Source organism: Balaenoptera physalus (genome assembly GCF_965194825.1).
Source record: "Balaenoptera physalus genome assembly, chromosome: 2".
Taxonomy (NCBI): Eukaryota; Metazoa; Chordata; class Mammalia; order Artiodactyla; family Balaenopteridae; genus Balaenoptera; species Balaenoptera physalus.
The window spans coordinates 178,970,345-178,986,768 of record NC_138883.1 but is presented as its reverse complement, the minus strand read 5'-3'; positions in this window follow the sequence as shown (position 1 = coordinate 178,986,768).

The following is a 16,424-nucleotide window of genomic DNA, read 5'->3' as shown; positions in this document are numbered from 1 at the left end:
CACTTTTGGCTATTATGAATAATGCAGCTATGAACATGGGTGTACAAGTCCCGCTTTCAGTTCTTTGGGGTATATATACCTGTGAGTGGAATTGCTCAATCATATGGTAATGCAAAGCTTCATTTTTTGGATGAATTGTCAAACAGTCTTACATGGCAGCTGCACCATTTTACATTCCCACCAGCAGTGCACGAGGGTTCCAATTTCTCTACATCCTCGCCCATGCTTGTTGCTTACTGTTTGCTGATAATAGTCACCTTAATAGGTGTGAGATGAGAGGTCATCTCTAAGACTAGGTTATTCAAAGACTGTGGCTTCGGTCTCTGATGTGTGTGGTTCTCCTTCTGTCGTTTGCCCCCTTGAATCACTCACACTGGGGAAAATCAACTGCCCTCTTGCAGGGAAGATATGGGGGAGAATCAGGCCGCCGGGCTGTGAGTACACCCTGGCAGCTGGAGCCACCTGCCCAGTGAAGAATGAGGAATCCTGCCCACAGCCTGGGGGGCGGGGGGCTTGGCAGGAGACCCTCCTTCAGGCCTTGAGATGGCCGCAGCCTGTGGGAGACCCCGGCCCAGAAGCATCCAGCCACACCGATCCCAGAGTCCTGACCCACAGAAACTGCGAGGCAACAAATGTTTGTTGTTTTCTGCCATTAAATGTGGGGTAATTTGTTATGCAGCAACAGATGACTAATACGGGATCCATGACTAATAAAGGGGAAATGTTACCAGTTTGTTCAACAGTTTCACAAATATTTCCTGGGCAGTTGTGCTGGGCTGTTCTGGGCAATGGGGAGACCACAGCGAGCAGAGAGGAAACATTAGGTTATAAATCCCACGGAGCTTATAGCCTCATGTACCACGTGACTTTTAGCTCTGAGCACGTGTCTGAGCCAGTTTCAGCCTTAAGTGGTAATGACTCCAGCACATTTAAGCAGAAAGGGATTCCACAGGGAACTGGGTCGACAAAAATCACTGCAAAGGCTGGATGAGAAGACCCTGGTGGAACTTCCAGAACTAACCCCAAGACCAACACCGCAGAACTGGCTCCCGGGGAGGAACTGCCTTCTAAGTTACCGTGTGAATCTGGAGAGCCCTGGGTGAGCTCCAAGAGGGCAGGGCTTCTGCTGTGACCCCACGACGAGGCAGGCGCCTTCAGCCCAGCCCTCTGCTTCTCCTGCCTCATCCTCTGCTCCCCCACCTTCCACAAAGGGCGCGTGCACGGCTGCTGGGTGGAGGCTGGGTGGGTGCGTGTGGGACCCAAGCTGTACACACAGGGGGACACATGGTCTCCACCTGGCTGGTCTGTAGAGTGAAGCTCATTCAGAGAAGCAGAGTGGGCCAGGCTCCGGCATCTCCTCCAACATGACCCACAGGGTCAACAAATACTCTCGGATGAGAATCCCACTGCAAAAGTAGAACTAGGATGGATCCACTGTGTTGATGACCGTCATTTGAAGAGACCTGAAAACAGGGAGCTCAGGTATATTGAGTAGCTGCTGTGTGGCTGGGACTAGATTATGAATTTGTGTTGTTATTTTATTTAATAATCACAACAACCCGGCAGGATAGGTATTATTAGCCCTATTTTCAGGTGGAGAAAGCAAGGCTCAGCCAGATTGAATAACTTGGGCAAGGTTCCATGATAAAGAGAGGTTAAAAACAGAAGAAAAAAAAAAGAGAGAATTGAACCAGGCATTTCCTTCAAAGCCCAGGGCACTGCATTCTTAGCGCCACACAACATAATGATAGTAGTGATGGGAGAAGTTTTCACATATTGAGGTACTATTCTTATTCTTTCAACTTTTCTGTAAGTGTGAAGTTATTTCCACATAAAAAAGGGAAAACATTTTTTTGGTCTATGAGATCACTTTTCACTTTTACCTAATTTTAATATGACAAATTTCAAACAAATAGAAAAATATAAAGCAAACTATAACCAAATCCCATATACTTACTTTTTACAAAGAAACTTTAACAACAGATAAAGGTCAAGTAGATTCCTGGATACTGTCTGAAAACTCAGGCATTCAGAAGGTAGACACATGGATGGACACCTGTGTTCCTAGTATTGACCAGATATTCCTCCTGCAAAGATGGGTTTATTTGAGATCAGCAGAGAGTTGCAATTCGAGGTCTGTAACCATGGGGAACCACATGCAAGGCCCTGCACAGCAAGGGGAGGAGACCGCTTTTATAGAGGGGAAGAGAAGACTTACTAGGGCCGAAGTAAACAGAGCCCAGAGCTTGTTGTTGGCTGAGGCCTCCCCAGGAAAGAGGGAGAGCCTGTCTTCTTCCTGCTGGGCTCTGCTGCCATCACAGTGCGTGAGAGTGCCCCCTGCTGGTCTCCTAACTGTTTAATTGAGGTTTCTGATTCTTGATGTTTTTTACACCAGCAAAAGGGAAATGGCAAAGTGATGAGTTGGAAAGGCCTGCCTCTGTCATCCTTGAAGGTGAGCTCTCTGTGGAGCGGGGACTGAGTGGACTTTGGTGTGTGGATGAGTGACGAGGTAACGAGGGACAGTGTGTCCCTCAGAGCCCTGTGCACCCCCAGCCAAGCCGTGAGGCAGTCTGCGCTTTCTCAGTTGTTACAGCACCTCCTCTACAAGTTCCTTCCAGTGCACGTAGGACAGGGAGGCTGCCTGGCCTCACCTCTTCCCTCGTGGCTCCTGTGATAGCTCTTCAAGCCTAGAGCACCTTGCTCTAGACATTTTAAGTTACTCAGAACTGAAATGCTTTTCTGCATGTTTAGGTCAACAGAGTTAATTGGTCAATACATGTAATTCACATTCACATTCTTTCATTACTAAGTCTTTCTCCTTCTAATGAATGATATCTGAATTCAGAAAGTATGTTTGGTTCCAAATTGCACATACAAAACAAAATAGCTAAATAGTGATTTAGTCCCGGTCCTCTGAGAAGCAGATGCCAAAAAGGGATTAGATGTATTCATAAGAGAGGTACTGGCGAAAACACCTGTGAGGGGCGATGGGGAGGGAGCAGGAGGGGGTGGGAAGAGCCAGCAGACTTGATGCAGGTCTGACACCCGTGAAGGGGGGTGGGAAGGAGGGATGGAGGGAAAGCGGACAGAGTGGGAGGATAGGAGGGGGAGGAAAGGTGTGGAGGAGAGCTGTAGACTGCTGTGCGGGTCTAAGAAAATCCCACCAGGTTGAAAGGGTCTTTGAGCCGGAGTCACCCGTGGGAGGAGGCCCTGCCTCCCAGTTGTGGGCCCCCTTGGCATCCCTGCCGTGCCCGGGCACCGCCCGGAGCAGCCCTTGGGAAGCTTGGCCTGGCTGCCAGCATGCCAGGGGCCGGGGCTGGAGGCCGCTTATACCTCCTGCACTAGGAGGTCTGAGAGGCGCATTCTTATGGCTGCAACACACAATACTTTGCATTATTTAGTCAGGGCAACCCCAGATTTTACCTGAAACAGTGGCTCGACCCAAGGCAAGTGTGGGGCTTAGTTTCTGGACCCTGGTCTCAGTTCCCCTTCACTGTGAACAGGACTTGCAGTCAGAGCATCGTTGAGTGGAGAGCAAATAAAGGATCCACGTCTTGCTGAAAACGTTAAGCTATAGCTCGGCCGCAGAGTAACTTCTGCTTTCATTTCAGAATGCAGTAGGTGCGTCACTTCCCTTCTGCCTCGGAAAGACACCGATTCAGGATGTTGGGTGCTGGATGCCTGTTTGACTCTCCAGAGCTAATGGCTGTTACTCTGAAGGCTTATTTAATTATTTTTATAGACTGGTTTATAGTCTGAGAGAGCTTCAAGTTGGCCTTTGCTGCTGCACGAGAAGGTCACCTTCTGATGGGCCATCTTTACCCCCATGCCCCACGCGTCTCGGGACCTCTGCCACCACTGGACTAGGGAGCTGGCTTTTGCCCATACGGTGACGGTTCGGAAGCCAGTGTTCTTAGCAGGGCTTCTCTGCAGAGCCCCCGCTGCCAGATCTCTCATTTGGGGAACGCCGTAAAGATGTCAGGATAGATAGTGGTTGGATCTAGTGCAGACAAGCACAGTCCTTGGAGGTGATGAACCTTAGCTCTGCCAGGCTGCGGTCAGTGAGGCGGGTGGGTGTCCAAATCCCAGGCCACTGGAAGAGCTCCAAAAGAAAGAGGAGGTCTAGGGATATTAGTCACTAAACAGTGATGTTCAGAGGTGCAAACCATTCACTCGGCTGGATGCGATGGGGATAGGGGAGTACCCAGTGTGCAGGGGGTGGGCAGTGAGTCACAGGGAGAAAAGCAGCAATCAAGTTTCCCACCTTCGAAGAAGAAGGCAAGCTGTAAATGAGGGAGTGATCTCCTGGAAATATTGGGGTAAACGGTCAGACACTATCAGTAGTTAGAGTCTGATCCGATGTTGGGCTGGTGATCTGTGGACTTAGGGTTCTTTGTCTACCACTTAGAGAGGATCTGAATTATTCCAGAGTCTGAGCTGGAACTTTCCTGCTTTGCAGAAAGGGGCTAAGCAGCCCTGGAAGCAAACTCCTAAGGTTCAGAAGACCATACCCTCAAGAAGCTAGAGGTACGATTTTATGTGTTCACACTTTCAGATGATAATTTCTTTAATAACACTACATCTAGAAATGGACGTATCACACACTGAATGTCAACGTACTCAAAAGTATGAGATTTTTAAAAGAAACAACACAGTGGGGACTCCATTATCAACAGGGGACTAAAATAGGGTCATGGAGTAACTGTAAATTGGCCTGTACTCACGTGCCGTCAAAACCACTAGGAAATTCTCAGTTTCATTACCTTTTGGCAATGTGATGAGAGTAAACAGTCCTTTCATATCATTGACGTGTCGGTTGCCACCGCCAGGCACAGTCCAAGCGCTAAGTTAATGCTCCATCAAGGCAGAATATTACGTATTTAGAGGAAAGTACATGTTAGAAGAAAAAAAAATTAGAGAGTAGGCTTCTGCGATTTTCTTATTCCTTTACAGGTACTTAAGCCTCTATCTGATAAATTTCACAGTAGAGGCACTTCTTTAAAGATTATTTCTTTAAAGGTACTTAATCCTCTAATTAGCAAGATTCATAGAAAGAGATACTTCCAGTCTTATAAATGTATGGTAAGTTTAATAGTCTATTTTTCTTCAGATTTTTTTCCAAAATGTGGAACATGAGGTGCATAATGCAGCAACCTTATAATTCTTTTAAGGGGAAAAAATAAAGCTTTATTTTTAAAGCTTTAAACTTTACCCTTAAATTAAATATATAGGGAAAATTACTAAATTACATAGCTAAGATCAAGTTTAAGGAATTCAGGACTTAGCGGAAATTACGCTGCCTATGTGTTGTATACTTTTTACCCTCTCCCCTGCCATGTAAAAACAAAATACTGATGGAAATATAATCTAGTTAAAATTAGATTTCGAGGGACTTTGCTGGTGGTCCAGTGGCTAAGACTCCGTGCTCCCAATGCAGGGGGCCGGGTTCCATCCCCGGTCAGGGAACTAGATCCCACACGCGTGCTGCAACGAAGAGCCTGCATGCCGCAGCAAAGATCTTGCACACAGCAACGAAGATCCCACCTGCTGCAACTAAGGCCCAGGTGCAGCCAAATAAATAAATAAATATTTTTAAAAAATTAGAGTTCGAGGGAGTAGTGATGGGGAAAGGAGACAGAGAAGAGAAAGAGGCCTTGAGAGAGAAGTGATTAAGAGAAAAGTAGGTGTGGGTTTGGCACAGAGACTGTAGGGCCACATTACAGACTGATTTTATTTATGTGTCTGATGGTGCCTAGAGCCCTTTTTAGTAACAGCTCCCTATCCCTTTCTCTGATTTACTACCTTCACGAGCTTGGTGCCTGGCGTCTCTAATAGCCTGGGCTCTGCAGAGTTCCGATGATTATTTTGGTGTGGTTTACCCAGAAGCAGCTCTGTGCCCAGCATTTTCTTTTCTAATAAGTCTGGCTTGTTCCCAAGGCACATCTCACTGTCACCAAGACCAGTCATGCTGGTGGTTAAGACAATGGATTGTTTATGAATGAGGTAGGAATCAAGAAAACGTGTTTCTCACTGTTATCTTAGACAAATCATTTAATCCTTGTGATTCAGATTTCTCATTGTTAAAACGAAGAGGGGGCGTCCCGGGTGGCACAGTGGTTAAGAATCCACCTGCTAATGAAGGGGACACGGGTTCGAGCCCTGGTCCAGGAAGATCCCACATGCCGCGGAGCAACTAAGCCTGTGCACCACAGCTACTGAGCCTGCGCTCTAGAACCCGCGAGCCACAACTACTGAGCCTGTGTGCCACGACTGCTGAAGCCCGTGGGCCTAGAGCCCGTGCTCCCCAACAAGAGAAGCCACCGCAGTGAGAAGCCCACGCACCGCAACAAAGAGTAGCCCCCGCTCACTGCAACTAGAGAAAGCCCACGCACAGCAACGAAGACCGGATGCGGCCAAAAATAAAAATAAATTAAGAAATTTAAATATAAATAAATAAAAAATAAAAATATCCAAAAAAAAAAATTAAGAGGTTGGACTAGGTATCTTTAAGTTTTAAGTGTTTGTCTATATATTTAAGTTAGCCTTTATTAGTAAGACAGGTATTTGTTAAAAGTTGATATTTCCATTGGGAGCTGGGCTGATGAGAATAATGTATAAGTGTAATTAAAAGATTCATTGGGCTTCCCTGGTGGCGCAGTGGTTGAGAATCTGCCTGCCAATGCAGGGGACACGGGTTCGAGCCCTAGTCTGGGAAGATCCCACATGCCACGGAGCAACTGGGCCCGTGAGCCACAATTACTGAGCCTGCGCGTCTGGAGCCTGTGCTCCGCAACAAGAGAGGCCGCGAAGGTGAGAGGCCCGCGCACCGCGATGAAGAGTGGTCCCCACTTGCCGCAACTAGAGAAAGCCCTCGCACAGAAACGAAGACTCAACACAGTCATAAATAAATAAATAAAAGAACGTGAATTTCTTAAAAAAAAAAAAAACAGCAAACTGGGCTATTCATTTCAGTAACAGTCAAGTGGTCTTAGTTTGCATTCAATTAAAAGATTCATTAACTGCTACTATTGTAAAGGGAAGTAAAATATATTTGTTAGAAGTGGATATTTTCATTTTGGAGTAGGCTGATAAGAGTACTTACCCACTGTGGACTCCTTTAGACCCAATTCACAGTCAGTATATTTTAACCCTACTCTGCCACTAGTTACTTTTGTTATTTATGAGTCATTTATGAAATGAGTATCCCTTATTAGCCAACCTCTTTAGCTCATTGGGTTTTTTGATAAGTAAACTTTTTATAAAATTTAGGAAAATTATTAAACATTTATTAATGAGTAAGTCTCTATTTCAGTTAATATATCTTAACTGTGACAAGAGAAATATAAAACATTCAGTGAGAATTTAGATATATCTGAAGCTGATTTCTTTTTATTTAGATCATATTCATGAATTAAGAAGCTAAGTCAACATAAACTTCCAGACAGATAAAAAAGTGAAAGAAAATATGACTGACAGGTTGAGAGAGATGTAGGATCCATCCACCAGGATGAATACAATTCCAGGAAGAGAACAGAGATGGTAATGAAAGCAGTAACAGAGGAAATCTCCCCATCTAATATCGACACGTTTTAACAGACTGATATTTAGCCACATCCTCCTGAAATTTTACAAGAATGACAAAGAACTCTTAGAAGCTTTCTGACATAAAGAAAAAAAACCAAACAAACAATGGGTTATAAGGCACAGGACCCATGTTTCCATATTTTAAATTTTCCAATTTTTATCATACTCATCGTCATACATATTTTAGTTCTTGGGTCTATCTTCTCAAATCTTGTCACCCATAAAACCACCTGTATTTTCTCATATGTATATTCTCTCAACTGAAAAATTGGAATGACTTTTAAACTTATTAACTTTCTGGCCAAGTACATTCTTTAAACATAGAAACATACACATTAAAACAAGGAGCTGGGCTTCCCTGGTGGCGCAGTGGTTGAGAGTCTGCCTGCCAATGCAGGGGACACGGGTTCGAGCCCTGGTCTGGGAAGATCCCACATGCCGCGGAGCGACTGGGCCCGTGAGCCACAACTGCTGAGCCTGTGCGTCTGGAGCCTGTGCCCCACAACAAAAGAGGCTGCGATAGTGAGAGGCCCGCGCACCACGATGAAGAGTGGCCCCCACTTGCCGCAACTACAGAAAGCCCTCGCACGAAAAGAAAACCCAACACAGCCAAAAATAAATAAATAAATAAATAAATAAAGTAGCTATTAATTAAAACAAACAAACAAACCAAAAAACCCCTCAGGTTCCTCCCATCTTATATCTCTGCCATTCACACTACCTCAAAGCAGGTCTTAGGATAATTGCCAATTATAATTGCTGTGGCATATTTATAAAAAAAAAAAAACAAAAAAAAAAACAAGGAGCTTGGTACTGAATATTGTAAAATCATGCATTTTTCTTCATTTCCAAAAATTTTGATTGAATGGAATTTGGATATATTGCTTTAAAATTTATTCTTTATATTGGTATAAACCATTCCAAACTGGCAAGATAAAGAAGACCTACAGGCTCACTTTGTGATAATTATGGACTTTTCCCCTAGGCTTTACTGAACACACAAAGCTCAGGATACAACAGTGGCAAGCACTTGATGTCTTAAGTAACTTTTCTCCCACTAATATTTAAAGCAAAGCTCAATAATAGTAAAGCAAGAGAAATCCTCAGGGAGAAAGAAGGAAGGAGGGGAGAGAAGGAAGGAAGAAAAATGGAAAACAAAATAAAAACAAGGATAAGAAAGCATGAATCCAGAAAAGCATATACTACAGCACAAGCTATCCTGAAGGCATTTGCTGATTTCTCTAGACTGGAGGGGTACATCAGCTATAGCTTAGGGCCCATGCAAGGTGGAAAGTCAGGGCAGAGACCACCACATAAAGTGAATACCCTGAAAGGAAGCAGTATGCTGGATGAATTACAAAATGATCCATTTCTTGAAAAAGGATATACTTACACTAAAAAATTTGTTGTTTTTCTGAAATTCACTTTTAACCAGCATCCTGTATTTTTATTGGCTAAATCTGGTAACCCAACCCCTCAAGTAAGATAGTAATGGAACTTACCTATTTCAGCCTTGGCTCTGGCTGGAAGCAGGTTGTTAGGTAAAGTTTTACTGAAAATTCCCAACAACAAGCAGGTCCTCTTACAGTTTTAAGGCACAAATTCATGCTACCTGTGTGTCCCTAGGTACCTGGGAGACGCAAATATAAATCCATTCTGAAGGAACCCAACTTAAAACACAGATTTCAAAGAATTATAGGAGGTAAATTTACAACAAATATTAACACACAATCAAAAGACACAAAACATATGAGGAAATAAGCCACCATGAGTGAGAGTCAGCAGAAATAATAAATAATAGAATCAGACTTGAAAGACTAAAAGTGTTTAACTTTTTGGATTTGGAATGCAAACTAAGTAAGCTTAATTTGCAGAAATAAATCAAAAAGGTAATCAGATCTATGACTAAAAAATAACCTGGCATTAAAAAAGTATTATACACAGCTTCTAAAAATTAAAATTTTAATAAATAAAATTAGAGATACAATGGATTGGCTATTCAATAGACACTGTTCAAGAGAGATAATGGGAATGGAAACTGTGAAAGGGAATTAAAAGACATAAACTTGGAGTATTGCACATATAATCCCAGTCCCAGAAGGAAGGAAGAAAGAGAACGGGGCAAGGAAATACTTAAAGATATAATGGTTAAGAATTTCCCAGAATTCAAGAAAGACTCAAATCATCATATCCAAGAAAGTCAAGAAGAAATTAAAATGAAAGGACGCAAAAACAGACACCTTCCTTTCCTGGATTATCCTTTTTTTCTGAGGACCCCAGAACACTGTACTCCTCTGTAGAAATACAGATTTAAGCTTTTTAGTAATAGCCAATATGGTTCCTAAACACCACTAACAATTAATTTCACATAATAAATTGAGCCTAATTTTTGCTTTTTGTCCATATTTTATTTTAAGCTGATTTTGGTTAATGGTTATCTAAAAAGATTTTTAAATGTATCATATCTTTGCAATTATGTAAAAATTATATGTGTGGACTTGGATGGCAAATAAATGCATTCTAATACAAGGCAGGTTTCTCTGTTAGTATTGATACTGACTCAGATAAGGAGAAGAGTATGTGTTTCTCTTCACCTGCCAATGACAGTGTTCATGTAAAGATTAGGAACAGTAATTTTATAGGTTTAGGTGTCTGCTCTTTTATCAAGGGAAAATTGCTTTCCACTTGCATCCCATTGGCGACAAGAACAGGGACGATGACAATGTATGATAACAACGATGATGATAGCTAACGTTTATTGAATTACAAGCACTAGGAGTCAGCAAGCTTTTCTGTAAAGGGCCAGATAGTACATATTTTAGACTTTGTAAGCCACATGGTCTTTGTCTCAATTACTCAGTTCTGCAGTCATAGTATTAAAGAAGTTATGGGCAATACATAATTGAAAGAGCATAGCTGTGTTCCAATAAAACTTTATTTACAAAACAGTTCAGGGTCCAGATTTGGCCTGAAGGCTGTAGTTTGCTAGCCCCTGGATTAAATGATTGCAGATATTTGAATTCCAGTGAATTACTTTATTGTAGCTGTGCTGTACTTCTTTAACTCCTGCTTTAAATTCTATTATTCTTTAAAATATATAATAAATTAGTATACAAATAAAGATATATTAGATATATTTTAGTCTTAAAAAATTATCCCCGTATCATGTATGTTTGCTGAAGCCTTGTAACAACATCTTCTGTTTGAACAATAATAATTGGTATTGACTTATCAGTAGTGGTGTTAACTTTTACTGAATAACCAGTCATCCCCCAAATGTAGTGACTTAAAGCAGAGTCCCATTATTTGCTCACAACTCTGTGGGTCAGCAATTTGGGTCTGTTTTTGCTCCATGCAGGGGCAGTTCCCTGTCTGTGTATAGGTCTCACCTGGAGAGGCTGAATTGGCTGGCAAGGCCAGGTCCTCTCTCCACACACTCTTTCGTCCTCTGTGAGACTAGCCTGGACTTTTTCTGAAGAGAAGCAGGCGGGTAATAGGGAAGAACAAATCTGACTCCATATTGGATCTGTTTCTTGTCCTTTAACCTTTGTATTCTATTGCTTTTTTTTTTTTTTACAAGTTAATCATTAAAAAGATGTTGCCTACAGCTTAAAGTATAAATAACGGCCCATTTCCAGGAACCCTGCCTCCCCTGCCTGAGTGTTAAGTTAAAAATACCTTTGTTCAGCTCCCAGGCAACATCCTGACCAGGCCCACCTGTGAATGGCTGCAGGAAAGAAGAAATTAACACCTCCCCTCTGGAGGCTGGCTGGAACCAGGAAACGTTTGCAACAACTTACTGCCTCTTTTACTTTACCTCCTCACCTTCCCCTCTTTGTTCCATAAAAGAAACTAGCATCCAAACCCGGGCGAGATGGGTCTTTGGGACGTGAGTCCACCATCTCTTCAGTCGGCTGGCTTTCGGAATAAAATCGCTATACCTTTTGCCCCAACAACTTGTCTCTCGATTGACTGGCCTGTCGTGCGTCGAGCAGTATGAGCATAGACTCGGTGACAGGCAGAGTCCCCAACAGCAAGAGGGGGCAAGGCCTTGCACACAGGAGTCCCATGGTCAAGGCCAGATTTAAGGACTGTCTCCTGATGGGAGGCACAGCAAAGCCACGTTGCAAAGAGACACACAGTTACGCCAGAAAGAAGTGAGAGCCCACGAGATGGTCTGGGATGTCCTTGGGGTCGTGTCGCATGTGCTCTCGCTCCGGACCCACTTCGCCATCAGCCACTTAGGGTGTATAAACTAATCTACTCTAGTCCGGGCACATCGTTAGGCACAAATTACGTACAAAAGAGGCGAATAGCATATGTGTTGCATAAAGCCGTTTAGCTCATGTTCCCATGCAGAGTTGCCACTTAAACTGTTTCCAGTTTCCATTCTAGTCCACGTCTTTCCATGGCCAGGCCGAGACCAGAGCCATTTATTTAGTTAGTTAGTTGAGATACATACCCTGACTGCTACTAAGAGGATTTAAAGCAGCTGCTCAGTTTCTTTTTTCTCAGTTCCCCTGGGTATTAGGGAAGCACATTCCTTTTCATCTGAGCCTGAAGCCTGGCCTCCAGTGCAAGTAAAAAAAACGCACTCTTGATAGCCAAATACACCCCTACCCAGTTTAACACTGAATCTTACAAAATGTTCTTAACTCCCGTTCCATTTTTCTGGGAATACAGAGCCAGGTTTATCTCTCCTAAATGGTCCCTGATTTCAGGCTCTTACGTCCATGCAGAAAGCATGGTTGCTCTAAAAACTTAAGGTATTTTGATTCTTCTCTATGTTCACCAGCCCATCTCAGTGACACAAGGCTAATATTCTGGTTTTCTTAGAAACCATTGTCTTCTGCATTCAATATTGTCATGTGCCTACCACCCAATTATCTGGATATATTGCCAAATCTATATTCATTTTCAAATAGAATTTGCAGTCTACAGCTCTCCTTTTTAAGATTTTGACTCTTCCTAATAAATGCCAAAATGTTTATCAAACAATTTTCCAAATATAGAACCTCCTACATTTTTGCTGTTCTGTAACAAAAATATATGCTAAATTTAAGAAAAATACATATTATAAAAAGCATATACAGTAAAGTGAAGCCTAAATTGACCTATTTTTATTCTTCCTCAAGTCTTAGTCCTGATACAGTCATTCCTCTTTAAAAGATTCTGTGCTTGCTATTTTTGATAGGAAAAAAAAAAGTTGATTTACAAAATACAGCAAAACTTGGCCGCAGTTGAGACACACTGCTAATATGGAAAGGTAGTTAATAGGGTAACTCCCAAAGAAAGGGACAAGAAAAATCCTCTTTTGAGAAAACAGAGTGGAAAGATGTTATCACAATCTATTTTTTTCTCTCTACCTCTTCCTACTTTGGACTTCCTACTTTAGACAAACATCTAGGAGTATCCCACTCTTAGACTTTTTGTATTTGTCTAATACAGCTATTCATTTTCAAAGTAGAGTATAATTTAGGGCTTGTGAGGACTTTCCAGGACTTCCGTAACCAGTGATCATGTCGCTGTAAGTTTCTGGTCAAGAGCAGTCCTGGAACCAAGCAGCACCCTCTGGTCCCTTCCTGGGATAGACCCCACCCCACCCCATGTCCTCCGCCTGCCTCTTGTTTATGAAAAGCTTTAGCCTCCTAGGCCTTCCCTGAGTTCCAAAGAAGACATTTAATCAGAGAAGTGAGAAGATGCAGAAACAAGGAAAACAGTCACGCAAGACAAGATAATCATAGTTTAGCCATTAAACAAAGTCAAGGACATTTAGTTCCTCATCAAGGGCTGTAGATACTATTCTGAGCCATGTCCTTGAGCCACTGTGTGCTACCTGCATGCTGACCACCGGCATGGAGACCCCAGACTGGTTGGAACCAGAAGGCTGATGATGTTGACTCCCAATTACCTCACCACCAACCAATCAGAAGAGTGTCTGTGAGATGATCACACACCCCAAAGCCCTCTCCTTCACTCTGTCCTTAAAAACCTTTCCCTGAAAGCCATTGGGGAGTTTGGGCCCTTTGAGCATGAGCTGCCCGGGCTCCTTGCTTGGCCCAACACTGGGCGCCTTGCGAAAAGCGCTGCACTTTCCTTCACCACGACCCGGTGTCAGTAGGTTGCTGCGCTTTCCTTCACCACGACCCGGTGTCAGTAGGTTGTCTTTACTGCCTGTGGGTGAGTGGGCCCAAGTTTGGTTCTGTAACAGTCCCTTTTACTTAAGCTCATGGAAGAAAAACTTGAAAACCAAAGAGGTAAACCTAAGATTCTTTTTTAGCTGAATTTGAGGGAGAATGTGAAGGCTAGCGCTTGGGTGAATTTCCTTTTGGGTGAAGGCCAGAGGGGTGGGTGAGCCCTGGTTTGTTTCACTGGGCTCCGCTAGTGAAGGGTTCTCCCTTCTTTTGGAAGAGCTTTGTTCGGAAGGGCTCTAAAGAAGAAAAAGGAGGAACAGGTTCTGATGGCTGTTGTCATCTCTGTCTGCCAGGCTTCTGCCAGAGTCCCCAGGGCTGCTGTGGCCAGCACTGTGGCTTTCTGAGCTCCTATTCTGATACTGCAAGGAAGCTGCTCTTGGTAGGAATCTGAATGAGCCCTAAATCTCTGTAGGGCGTATGTTTGTCTCTAGGTGCAGGGAACTCACTGGGACTGATGCAAGTAATGGTGACAGGAAGGGAAGGGTGATGGGGAATACACGTTAGCAGAAGGAGCGCGGCTGCACGAAGAGGTTGCTGAAGACTTGCACCCATGTTTCTACAGCCTCCCTTTCTTTTCCTCTGCAGGGTCTGTCTCTTCATCCCTTATTTCTTTTTTCTATCTACCTCTTACTTTTGTTATTGACTATTCACAATTTCTTTTCCTTATTGTACTTCCTTTGGTATAATCAATCCTATTCTTTTTTTTTTTTTTTGGCCATGCCACATGGCTCACGGGGTCTTAATTCCTGGACCAGGGCCACAGCAGTGGAAGCACCAAGTCCTAACCACTGGACCGCCAGGGAATTCCTATACTATTCTTTTAAAAGACCTATCTCTACTCAGCTTTTGTTCCTCTGATAAGTATTGGGAAAGAAACAGCAGTGATTAAGAGATGAGTGGTATTTCCAAATTAATATATTATTTTATAGAATACATTTATTATATTTTCATTTAGCATAGGTAACTAAGAAATTTGACTACGACATTTCACTTTTTAATTTCCTTTTCTAAAATTTGTACACAAAGAGCCTCGCGTCAGTGAGCTGGGGATGGCTGGTTGTAGTGGGGGCAGTTAGTTATTGTTTGGCTGTCCTATATGGCATCTCCTTTTTGAGAACCCTTTATCGTGTGTCATTTTTGGAGGAAGTGGCTTCTTTCTCTTATAGGAACAAAAGGCTGCAGGGGTGGGGAAATAGCAGGGAGAGGGGTGTTGAGCCTATGATGGAGTTTTGGATATTTAGATCTCTTTGAGACTTTGAATCAGTAAAGCATGGGTATGAGAACAGTTACAAGTTGACAAAATGTTACTGCTGCAAGAGCTTCGCAGCAGTAACAACGTGCTTCCTGACCCTGGAGAGCAACTTGCTTCCTGACCCTCAAGAACAACTTGGTTCCTATTCTTTGTCCAAGTTGGTGGACCCAGCTTTCCAGGAATTCTCTAAGCTCTTCCAATAAATTTCATTTTGCTTATTATAGCCAGAGTTGGTTTTTGTTGTTTGCAAGAAAAAAAAAAAAAATCCAGATTCTATTGCCAAAAATGCTCCAGGGTACCAACTCCGCAGTGCTCTCTGAAGTGGCTGAGGGGATCACAAGTCACTCTGGATACTTCAGGGACATATTTAATATTTCTAAATGACTTTTTATATTTAAAGTGAAAATTTAGAAAATTCAGAAAAAAATCTAGAAAGAATAAAAAAAGTTCTCACCAGCTAAATGCAACTACTGAAAATTATTTGCAAAGTTATCTCAAAATCAGGGACTTCCTTGGTGGTCCAGTGGCTAAGACTCCGCGCTCCCAATGCAGGGGGCCAGGGTTTGATCCCTAGTCAGGGAACTAGATCCCACATGCATGCTGCAACTAAGAGTTTGAATGCTGCAACTAAAAGATTCCACGTGCTGCCACTAAGACCCAGCACAGCTAAATAAATTAATTAATTAAAAAAATAATAAAAGTTATCTCAAAATCAGAAAAGCATTAAGCACATATTTCTATTTATCTATCCATCTCTCTATTTAAACATGAATCAGGTAGAAATTCTTTCACTTTTCTTCTTTGCTATTTGGTCTTTTTCTATCTGTAGTCAGTTGTGTACACAACAGATCTTCATCAATGTTGGAGTCGTGTCAATTCAACCACAGAAATTTCTATGACATTTCTGCTAAAGGCTGGTATTTTGCCTGGTTTGTTCAGTTTGCAGGAAAATAAAGTTACGAATACGTTCAGGCCATATTGTCTTTTACGTCTTATTCACAATGGATAATAAACACCTAAATTGCCTAGTGTGATATGAGGACTTTGAAGCTAAACAGTCCTGGGTTCACACACATGCCTTGCATTTACTAGCTGTGTGATCTGAGGCATATTATGTGATCTTTATGCTTCTTAGTTTTGTTACTGAAAGCTCAGCCTCTCTGCACACGGGTGCAGAATCAAATCTCGGAGACAGAGTTTTGGGTGAAGTAGAAAAGGACAGCTTTATTACTTTGCCAGGCAAAGGGGGCCACACCGGTTTCTGCCTTGAAAAACTGTGTGTCCCCACCCCAGAGGATTTGATGAGGGTCTTTACAACCATGACTCAGGGTGGGGAGTTTGCAGGGCGTTCGCTCCCTTCACCTCATCTCAGGTGGTCTCCTCGTCTTGAGCTT